Source organism: Vombatus ursinus, unplaced genomic scaffold, assembly GCF_900497805.2.
Source record: "Vombatus ursinus unplaced genomic scaffold, bare-nosed wombat genome assembly UNPS02014820.1, whole genome shotgun sequence".
Lineage (NCBI taxonomy): Eukaryota > Metazoa > Chordata > Mammalia > Diprotodontia > Vombatidae > Vombatus > Vombatus ursinus.
This window is the reverse complement of record NW_020954598.1, coordinates 18,294,480-18,302,034: the sequence shown is the minus strand read 5'-3', so window position 1 is coordinate 18,302,034 and position 7,555 is coordinate 18,294,480. Positions and strand designations below refer to the sequence as shown.

The 7,555-nt window shown below is 40.1% G+C and overlaps 1 protein-coding gene across 1 annotated transcript in view; it reads left to right on the top strand.

Annotated features, from left to right (window-relative positions):
• Positions 1 to 7,555, top strand: part of RAMP3 (receptor activity modifying protein 3) — a 58,503-nt gene that overhangs the window by 1,169 nt on the left and 49,779 nt on the right. The gene's annotated exons all lie outside the window — the stretch shown is intronic.

Below are 7,555 nucleotides of genomic sequence, written 5' to 3'. Positions count from 1 at the left end.
CCCCCCCCCCCCCCCCCCCCCCCCCCGGCCCAAGGAGTGACATCTTATATCTAACGTTGGAGTTTTTCTGGCAAGGACTGTCTTGTTTAAACCTTGTATCTGTAGTCAACCCTCCCCCTCCCTCCATGCTCTGCTTAGAGTGCTCTGTATACAGAGGCCATAATAAATGTTTATTGAATTGAATTGTGTTATATTCCCTAGATTGAAAATGAAAGGCATGGAGGAAAAATGAGATGGGAGATAGGAGTTGGGGCAAGGGTTTAATTGGGATTCATTTCTTGGAACAGAATCGATTGTGTAAGAGTGAAAACCCATTTGTCATAGTTGTATATGAGCGGGTTTTTGTTGTTGTTGTTGATGTATTTTGGTGGAGGTGGAGAAGAGCTGGTGGTAGTGTGGATTGTATTAGAGATCCTCACTTTGAGGAGGAATAATTGGGAGTCATAAGAGATGAAGGCCAGACATCCATAAAAGCAAAATTACATTTCTAAGGTGATATGGAAAGAAGGGACCATTATCCCAAATACTAGTCCTTCACTCCATCCTATCCTCCCCAAATCCAATTTTTTTCTCATTTCTTAATTTGAAGTTTTCTTGGTAAGGTGATGGCATGACTTCCGTTTAGTTTGCATAGACCTGGCAGTAACCTGGTGCCATTAGAAGTCTTGTAGGTTAACATTTTTTTTAATGACAACGAAAGTTCTGCTTTAACTTGCTTTAGCTACTCAAAAGGAGTATACTAGATTTTTGGTTTTATATATCCTTTAATCGTAAGGAACCTAGAAATGTTTTTGGTACTTATGATGTGCATTACTTTGAGAGTTAAAAGTGTTGTGGTAAGGATGGTTTGTATAGGCATGTTTTAAAGTTGGCTTTGGGTGTGCATGGGTGTGTGAATTGTGTGTGTACCTGCCTCTTTGGCCTGAGGGCTAGATGGAAAGTGAAGGAAAGGAAACTTCCCCTCCCCTCCACCAGTTTTATTAGGAATAGCTCATGTCAGAAGAGTTCAATTTTGTGATTTTACTCTTAAAATTCCCAAATTCTTCATGACCATTCAAAGGAGATAGCACCTTCTCTTTGGATCCTAAGTGTGGTTATTTTGGAAGATTCTTGAAATTAATTACGATACCTCCATGCATCTGGAGTTCCCTGTTACTTAAATAACATAAATAAAAAAGTGTACTACCCCCGCCTTCCAAGTGTGTAGATTTCATCATTAACCCTAATGCTTGTCTAGCCCAGATTTTTCACTTTAGCACAGGACAACTGAAACTGGAGCATATACTAATGCTAGGAGATTATGAAGGGCTTATTTGCTTGACTGAGATTTATTAATTGATTTTTCTCTCCCCCCTTCCCCTCATTAGGATGTACTAATAAGAGGAATGCTTTTGGTTTTAAAGCAGTTTGTTATTTCCCCTTCCCACCTTTTTATTTTTTTTTCTTGGACAATTCCCAGAGATTAACAGTATGCTATGGCAGCTAGGTGGCATAGAGTGCCAGGCCTGAGGTTAGGAAGGCTCATCTTTGTGAGTTCAAATCTGACCTCAGACACTTACTAGCTGTGTGACCCTGAGCAAGTCACCTAACCTTGTTTGCCTCAGTTTCCTCATCTGTAAAATGAGCTGGAGAAGGAAAGGGCAAACCACTCCAATATCTTTGCCAAGAGAACCCCAAATAGGGTAACAGAGAGTCAGACATGACTGAAAAAACGACTGAGCAGTGTGCTGTCTCACTCTGTGGATCTATAGCAGTTGAGGAATGGGTATCTTGCCTAATATCCTAAGGTAAAATGAGTATTAAGGGGCAGTGCCATAGGACCAGGGTTGTACAAATAGGTGGGTGACTGGCTAAATGACCTTTTAATAGCAGTTGCCCATCTTGGTTACAATGTTAATGTGAAATGACTGGATTGAGGCAACCTTGTGGGGATATTCTTGTAGTTTTTGACAACAATTTATTTAGGGAAATTTATAATGCAAATACAATTCACTTGTTTTTCAACCATTTTAGTGGGATTATTTCAGTTGAATGTAAGCTCCTTGAGGTCAGAGACTGTTTTTCTTCTTGGTCATTGTGTTCCTAACACTTAGTATGGTGCCTTGTACATAGTAAGCACTGTTTTAATAAATGCTAATTTGCATGGTTTAGGTTTCAATCCCAGGCCCCTTAGAGCTGGAGGGGACTTGAAGCCTGATTTACTTCAGTTCCCTTATTTTATGGATGAGCTGAGACCAAGGGAGTGACTTGGGCAAGTCATTAAGCTAGATTTTGGCAGAACTGATACTGGAACCCAGGTCTGTTGGCTTCTACTTCATGCTCTGCTAATGATATCACACTACCTCCTTCTACCATGGTGATCTTCATTGCTTATTTATTTTTATTTCTGCACAACTCACTTTACATCTGTTTTTTGCCATTTACTGCTCCCCTGCCTCTGTAGTCTGGAAGTCATTGTTTAAAACAAAAGAAGCAAATGTAACACACACTAATTTATTTTTAGGGTCTGTATGTTCTTTTCCAGCTTTAAGCAGCAAAGAGCATTAATTTTTTTAATGTTGTATTTTATCCATTTAATAATGTCACAGGTAGTGTGAGTTGAAAGGCACCAATTTGTGTTTATAGAAAACGGGTTACATGTGTTCACCACCTAGACTGAAGTGTGTGTTTTCTTTCTGTATAGGTGTTTAGTCATTTGCTTAGCTGTATTTGTTCAGGTTCATTATAGATCTATTATAGAGTCATAATGAGTGTTATTATTCAGTATAATTTGAAAGGAACAAAGCAAAACTAAACACATAAGTGATTCCAGCCTTCTATTCTGGGTTTGAGAGAGTAGGTCTGAAGAAAACTGGCAAGGGTAAGGAAACAAAATGCATCAGAACCATCTTCATTTCTGCCTTGAAACAAAGGGTATCTTTTTGCAAGCAAGAACAGCTGATGTGTTCTACACTGCTGACTTTACTGTTAAAGTTATGCACTGGGCTTGTAAGTTCCTGGAACCTCATCAAATCACCCAATCTCAGAATCTCCAAAGTCATATAGCTTAGCCCATATATTCTTCATCAGGAATCCCCTCTGTGACATTCCTAACAAGCAGACATCCAGCCCCTGTTTGCACATCTCCAGGGATAAGAGCCTACTACTTCTTGAGACAGTTCATTCTTCAAACAAACAGACAAAAGCCCTTATAATCAAAAGTGCTTCATTAACAGCTTCAACTTGAACTTCCTTACTGAATGGTGGAATTGACCTCTGGTGTCAAAGTAAAGAAGTTTGGTCCCTGATTTGTTATGTATTTTAATTCTGCAAATTGCTGTCATTCTCCATAGCTAACACAGATGGGGATCTCAAGAACTACACAGATGGCGATTTCATGAATTGCACAGGATTTTCCAGGTGGTGGCAGCAGAAGACATCACAAATTCATGCCCTAACTCCCCAAGCAAATTCTTCTTTGGAGGAGATGCAGTTTGTTACTTCAGTAGAAATGAGAGAGAGAGAGAGAGAGAGAGAGAGCGCACTCTTTTCTTTTCTGCCTTTTGGACAGTATGTATCTTAGCTGACTGTTGTTTTCCTTTTGCTTAGGAAGACAAAGAACCTATAGTCTCTTGGAACCCCAGTTTTGTGCTCTGGTATTCCAAGTCATAGCCCTTCAAGTATTTGGAGGAAGCAATTGTGTCTTCCTGAAGTCTCTTCTCCAAGTTTAGACATCATCACTTCATTTAACTAGTTCTCACTTAACTTGCCTTTTTTTCCTAACCCAGCATACCTAATCTTCATCCTTTGCATGAGAATTATGTGTTTACTAGATTTGCTTGACATATGAGAATCTAAATGCTTGATGACATGACACCTCATATTTCACTGAAAAAATTGAAGCCATTCACCAAGAGTTCCTTCTTCTTCTCTCCTCCTCAACTCACACCACTCAAATGCCTTCCACCACTATCTGCTCTGTCATCCCTGTATCATATGACTCTTCTCCTTCTCCTCCTTCTCCTCCTCCTCCTCCTTCTTCTCCTCCTCCTTCTTCCCAAGGCAAACTCCTCTACATGCACAAGTGATCCTGTTCTGTCCTGTTTTCAGCATATTGCCTCCTCTAACATCCCTACTCATTTTCAGTTTCTCCCTGTCTCCTAGTTGGTTCCCTGCTGCCTATAAACACACATGTATCTCCCATCTTAAAAACCCTTCACTTGATCCTGCCATTCTTCCTATCTGTCCTCAGATATCTTTCTTCCTTTTTTCAGTTAAATGCCTTGAGAAAGCAGTCTATAATTGGTGCCTCCAATTCCTCTCCTTTCACTTGATTCTAAACCTTACACAATCTGCCTTTTGACTTTCTCATTCAACCAAAGCTGCTTTCTCTAAAATCACCAATGATCTCTTAACTAAAAAATCAAATGTCTTTTTCTCAATCCTCATTCTTCTTACCCTCTCTGCAGCCTTTGACACTATTAGTCACCCCCTTTTGACACTTTCTTATTTCTAGGTTTATGTGACACTGCTCCCTACGGGTTCTACCTCTCTGACTGATCCTTTTCTGAATCTTTATCCAGGTTATATTCACTGACTGTGGATTTCCTGGGGCCTCTTTTCTTTGACCTACATATTATCTCTCTTGGTGATCTCATCCACTCCCATGGATTCAATTATCTCTATGCTGATGATTCTCAAATCTTAAATCCAGCCCTAACTGCTCTCCTGGTCTCCTCTTTCACGTCTCCAATTGTCTATTAGATATCTCAAACAAGATGTCCCTTAGGCACCTTAAACTCAACATGTCCAAAATTGAACTCATCATGTTTTCCCCAATCCATTCCCCTTTTCTACCTATTACTGTGCAGGATATCACCATCCTTCTAGTATGTTAGATCCATAACCTGGATGTCATCTTTGACTCTTCACTCTCTCTCATCCCCCACATTCAAACAGTTGCCAAATCCTGTTGATTCTATTTTTGCAATATCTCTTGTACATGCCTCCTTCTCTCATCTGCCATTGCCACTGCTCTGGTCACTCTTAAGGCCCCATCACTTCACACCTGAACTATTGCAATAGGCTTCTGGTCTCCCAGTCTTTCCCTATTCCTGCTCATCCTCCATTCAGCTATCAAAGTGATCTTCCTAAGGTGCTGTTCTGACCACCATGTTTCCTCTCCCCTTCCCATTCAGTAAACTCAAGTGGCTTTCTATTAAATCTGAGATCAAATATAAAGTTCTCTGATTGGCTTTTAAAACTCTTTATTACCTGGACCTTTTCCACCTTTCCCATGTTCTTATACTTTATTCCTTTCCACATATTCTATGATCCAATGACACAACCTCCTTGCTTTTCCTTGAATAAGTCGCACCATCTCCCAACTCTGTGCATTTTCCTTGGCTGTCACCCATGCTTTGAATTCTTTCCCTTCTTGTCTCCACCTCCTGGTTTTCTTCAAGTCTCATCTAAAACCCCACCTTTTGCAGTCTCCCTTAAAGTTACTGTCTTCTCTTAGAGATTAACTCCACTTTATTCTCTGTCTCTCTCTCTGTCTCTCTCTCTGTCTCTCTCTGTCTCTCTCTCTTTCCCTCCCCCTCCCTCCCTTTCTCTCTGTTTCTGTCTCTGTCTCTCCCTATTTCTCTCTCTCTCCCTCTGTCTCCCTCTCTCTGTCTCTGTCTCTTTTCTCTTTCTCTCTCTGTCTCTCTTCTCTCTCTCTTTCTTTCTTTCTCTTTGTTTCTGTCTCTCTTCTCTCTGTCTCTCTCTGCTTTACACATAGTTGTTTGCACAATGCCTCCCTCATTAGACTCCCCCATTAGACTGTAAGCTCCTTGAAGGCAGGGGCTATTTTTGCTTTTCTTTGTGTTCCCAGTGCCTACCACAGTGCCTGGCACATAGTAAATGCTTAATAAATGTTTGTAGACTTGAAATTTTTTTTCTCCTGACTTTTTTTCACTCGAAAATGAGAATGATGAAGGAAAATTTTATGAATATCTAAGATCTGATTAATAGTCTTTATATCTTTTTCTCCTTTTGCTTCTTCCTTCCCTTCCTCTTTTGTTTATACATAATACTAATTATTATTGATACCACGAACAATAATATTCAGTCCATGACTTTAAGGAACTTATATTGTAGTAGAGGACATAAAACATATACATAGATATAATGTAGCATAGAGTGTTATAAATATATGAAGAATATAAAGAAAGCGCTAGGAAACAGAATTTTAGAGTTGAATGTGTTTTCAGAAGTTGTATAGTCAGGTCCCTACCTGAAAAATTGTACATAATCAATGTCAGACCCCCAGGGTAGTCATTCTGAGTCATTACAATCTCAAATGGAGATCGGAGCTTATGATCTTAATGGAGACTTAGAGTGGAAAGGAATCTTTGACATCATCTGGTCCAATCACCTCATTTTTATGGATAAAGAAACTAAGGCCTGGGGAGGCTAAGTGACTTGCCCCAGATCACACAGGTATTAAAGGGCAGGAGTGGGATTTAAAAGTACATGCCCTCGCTTGTGAGTGTTCTTTTTCTAGCCCCATGCTACTTGGTGCTCTTTCCCCCAGCTGAGCATCCTCAAAGGCTTTTCATGTACTAACATAGTTCAATACCACCCAAGGTTCATGTTCTCTAAACCTTCTGGTCAGATAAGGTGATGGATGGATGTGATGAGAGTCTGTTAGGTGGTAGTAGGGCATAGCTCACTATAGCTCACTCTCTCCTTTTATTCTAGTCAGTGCTTAGGAGACAGTGGGGACTTGCTTTGTCTTTCCTTGAAAGGATAGCATTTGCACTATTCCCTTTTTTTTTTTTTTTGCCAGCAATGGTTGTTTTTTTCAGAGTAGGTAAAATAAGATACATTTTTGACATTATCTGGGAAAAATATTTTTTGCCATTTTCTCCTCAGAATGGGCTAAAGGATAGAGCAGCATGAGAGGTAAATAAATATGCTATTATTTCTAAGGCATAGGTTAATCCTAGTTGTTTATGCCTAAGAAAATCACTTTGGAGATTAGCTTAGTTTTGAACTGCTACAAGTGTACAAGTTCCTTAATTAGAACTGTGTGAAGGAGAAAATTGCTTTGCTAGCAGAAAACTGCATTTTCTCTGGTTCTGTAAAATCTTAACAATTTTTGGTTTCACCTTAAGACTTCTGGCTGTGTGCCATCCAAGTGATAGGACACATAAATGAATAGCATTTTTTTTTTTGGGCCAAATGTTTTAGCTTTCTCCACTCCTCTCCTCTCCTCTCCTCTCCTCTCCTCTCCTCTCCTCTCCTCTCCTCTCCTCTCCTCTCCTCTCCTCTCTTCTCCTCTTCCCTCCTCTTCTCTCTTCTTCCCTCCTCTCCTCTCCTCTTTTCTCCTCTCCTCTTCTCTTCCTTCCTCTTCCCTCTTCTTCTCTCCTCTCCTCTTCCCTCCTCTCCTCTCCTCTTCCCTTCTCTCCTCTTCTCTTCTCTTCTCTTCTCTTCTCTTCTCTTCTCTTCTCTTCTCTTCTCTTCTCTTCTCTTCTCTTCTCTTCTCTTCTCTTCTCTTCTCTTCTCTTCTCTTCTCTCCTCTCCTCTTCTC